Here is a 4,121-nt window from a genome sequence, read left to right on the forward strand (position 1 = left end):
CCTGGAACTGAGATAGGTTTCCTGGGCTTCCTCTCTTATTCTTTTCCACTATATATTTATATAATTAGATGATACATACTCCATTGTATATTCGTATAATAATAGTGGCATTTTGAACTTCCCACGTACAAAGTATTCACCCATTTTCCCATTCTCAAATTTACTCATCGGTTATAGAACTTACGTTAAAAAAAAAAAAATTCACACTAATCAGCAAAACTTATCCAGAGAATTGACATTGGTCTGTCATCAACAGATTGTCGAATGGAAAGTACTTTTGGATATTTTAAGTAAAATTAAAATTTTGTGTTGTACAGATTTTTTTTACATTTTCCTCACTTATTTTTTTCATTGATCAACAATCAGTCTTAATTGGATTAGATCAGAGGACTTCTGCTATATATTTATTAATTAAGAAAATGAGAACCAAATAGCTTAAGGCGCTTATCCAGTGATGTCATCTAGCATAAATGGGGCCAAAGCTCAGCGTCATATGTCTATGGATCCAGAGCCAAAAGTTCTTTCTGTTGTGCTGAACTTTCTCTCGGTTTCTAAAGACAATTTAGGCCAAGACTTACAGTTGCATGAACATCACTATTTCTCTTAATTCCTCTAAAAACATGTTGATCTCTATAGGATTAATTCACGTGAACAAAATAAACCTAAGACCAATTTTTCAAAACATAGCCTTCATTTACCCCGTAAAATTAAATTACTCTTTAAAAAAAAAAAAAGAAAAAAAGAAACAAACAGTTCTCCAGGTGCAATTGAATTTTCCCATTTGGCCATTTCTTTCTCATTTAGAAAATGTAAGCAGTCAATACAGAGCATAACTAAGCCCAACTATTGACCTCAACAGGTCGATATGGATGTTCGATATTAGTCAGACATAGCTCAGTTGTCAAATTTGCACTTGAGGAAAAGATTACTGTTTCAGTTCTTATTACTTATTCCAAGAACCAACTGATTCCCTGTGGTCTTCTATGTAACCTATCTGTCATATTCAAAGCAAAGCTGCCTTCAAATGCAATATTGACCTTAGAGAGCAATCCTGTAGGACAGAGAAATTGTTCCTGGTCTGAGTATCTGTGCCTCAGCCACAGACTTATCCTAATCCTTGCCAATCACCTTGCTCTAGGGGAACCAGATACATGCAATGTACCAACCAGGCTATGTGGCAGGGGTCTGAGCAACAACAACGTAATTGTGCATTTCCCACACTTATTATTGAATGATATTTGACTCTGTCTTTCATTCCAAAACTCAACAAATAATTGTCATCTTCAACTGAAAAGACAACGGAAACCATTTAGATAGACCAATGAAAATGCGTCGTCATTTGGGTAGCTAATCTTTGGGAAGCAGGAGGCTGAAATTTCCTCTTCTACAGGCATTAAATTTCTGGTGTGTACACAGCTCTCAGGAGAAGGCACAGTGCATCTCTCCCCAGTGCACGAGCACAAGCATGTACACAGCTACTCACTCAGGAAAACGCTATCAAGGTGGGGTACCTAAATGCCAAATAATACAGAACAACTTACGTGCTTTAATAGAGTCATGACCGTAAGTTATGTACAACAATGTGACTTAATCTACAAACTGTAATAAAAAAAATAGGCTTCTTGTGCCAAATTTGGAACGAGAAAACAGGCAAGTTTGGGAAGGCATTAATGATGGAAGGGAAATATGGGTTCTAAGATTTGTGTCCCAGAGATCTTCTCGCTCAGCCCTGCCTTCATCCTGTACCTCCCAGACACACCCCACGCTCACTAGCTGCTCCTTCCCTTCCAATCAGGATAGGGAAAACACAGGGAATGCCTCCCCAGATAAACCGCCATAGTCTCAGGGTCTATGTGTGACCCTGGTTAGACATTTCCACTTTCCCAGGATAGTTTTTAAAAATTAACAATAAAATAATCTCCTTTACCAGTTCAGCTGTGATTATGTGAAAACTTGTTTGGCAATGGATTGGTAAGTGAAAACATGTCAGTTCATGCTCATTCATGTCAGTTTATTAAGCCACAAAACCATATGTTTTGTTTTTACTGGGCGTCTAGTGCGTGCTGATAATGAGACAGACATTGGGACCCACAACCAAATGAGACACAGCTCCCTAGGCCTCAAAGAGCTCCAGGTCTAATGCAAGCGGTGCACATATAAACATAGCCTAGTAGTGCAAAATAGGAGCATAAACAAGACGGGAAAGTCAGGATGCACTTCAATGGGGAAGAAAGAATTAAAATTAGATCTTAAAGAATAAGCAGAAATTGTCAACTGGGGCACAGATAAGCACAAAGACCATCATTTGAAAAGACTCAGAGTAAAGAAAAGGCCGATAAGGTAGGAAATAGTGGAATAGGGGTGAGGACTGACTGGTAAGAGAGAAGGTACAGGAAGGAAGGAAGGGAGGGAGGGAGGGAATGAGAAGAAGAAGAAGAAAAATTGAGGCTTAGTCTGAACAACTATACATACCACTCTCAGGAGTCAGACACGGGTGGATCCCAGAGTCCAAGAAATTCACCAGAAGTTTATAGGCTTGGGCAAAGGAGAGACATCATCGGCTATGTTTGCTAAAAAGAGAATCCTCGCACCATGTCTGGCACTAACAGTCACTCCACGTGTATTTGATGATGGAAAAGGAATATGAAGCTTGTGTTGGAGGGGAACCACCTGGAAGAAAAAGAGACTAGTTTTACATTTCTTGAAGTACAGGGGAGAGAAATAAGGGCAACCTATAGGCAGGAACTGAGCAAAGGAGCAGGAGGGACAGACCCAGCGCATGTTAAAAAGTGTAACTGAGGGGCGCCTGGGTGGCGCAGTCGGTTAAGCGTCCGACTTCAGCCAGGTCACGATCTCGCGGTCCGTGAGTTCGAGCCCCGCGTCGGGCTCTGGGCTGATGGCTCAGAGCCTGGAGCCTGTTTCCGATGCTGTGTCTCCCTCTCTCTCTGCCTCCCCCGTTCATGCTCTGTCTCTCTCTGTCCCAAAAATAAATAAACGCTGAAAAAAAAAAAAAAGTGTAACTGACACTGAAGCTCCTGCGTGGCTCGGTTGGTTAAGTGGTTAAGTGTCTGACTTCAGATCAGGTCATGATCTCAGGGTTCCTGAGTTCAAGCCCCACATTAGACTCTTTGCTCTCAGAAGTGTCCACTTGGGATCTTCTGTCCCCCTCTTTTTCTGCTCCGCAACCCTACTCATTCTCTCTCTCTCTCTCTCAAAATAAAGAAATAAACTTTTTTAAAAAGGTGTAACTGACCATATTACTTTAGAGGTTGGATGTTAAGGAGAGAAGAAAGAGAACTTCTGGATTTCATGTTTGTAGATGGTGGTACCTATAAAGGAGAGAGGAAAGTTAACATAAGGATCAAATTGCTGTGAGAAATTCCTGTGATCAAATTTCTCTGTGAGAAAGTTTGTCACTATCCTTTCTGTAATGCGACACGTATTTGTGAAATTTTATCTGTGACATGCGTCCCTGTCAGGTTTAAACGCCATGGATACTCATGAGATACTGCTTGGTAAGTGTTCAGGTTTACTTATAGAAGAACAAAAGAAAGGATCAAGGGAAGGAGGAAGGAAGAGAAAGTTGAGAGACAGCAGAAGTGGGTCCAGAGTTAAGGAGAGAACTGCACAGGTCAGCAAATAGAATCGTTCACATAAAACGCACACTTGATATGAAAATTGTTGAATCGGTGCTGTTGTATAAATGCGGCTTTGACTCCATTCCAATGTAGATTTTGAAAATCAACAAATTTCTTCCTGGCTGAAGAACATTTTTACATGTGTGGATATATTTCCAGTGAAGCTGCATCTACATGATTAATTTTTAAAGTAGTATCTGTAACGGAAACATTCTATTTCACTTTTCAAGCATCTTGAAAGTGGAGTGGCCAATTAATGGTTCGTTGCATTCCAGATGGAGAACTATAATGTCCTCGATGACACATTTTCAATGTCCCATTTCAAATGATAAGATATAAGTACTCAGCAAACTGCAGACATTCTAACACAATCAGAGAAATGAATCCCTGACACCAAAGTTTTCAGGATCTACAACAAACCCACCCATACTGTATTTAAGCAACAGCTATCACTTGGGCGATTTGATGTTTAAATACTGAGCT

This window comes from Leopardus geoffroyi, chromosome C3, assembly GCF_018350155.1.
Source record: "Leopardus geoffroyi isolate Oge1 chromosome C3, O.geoffroyi_Oge1_pat1.0, whole genome shotgun sequence".
Taxonomy (NCBI): Eukaryota; Metazoa; Chordata; class Mammalia; order Carnivora; family Felidae; genus Leopardus; species Leopardus geoffroyi.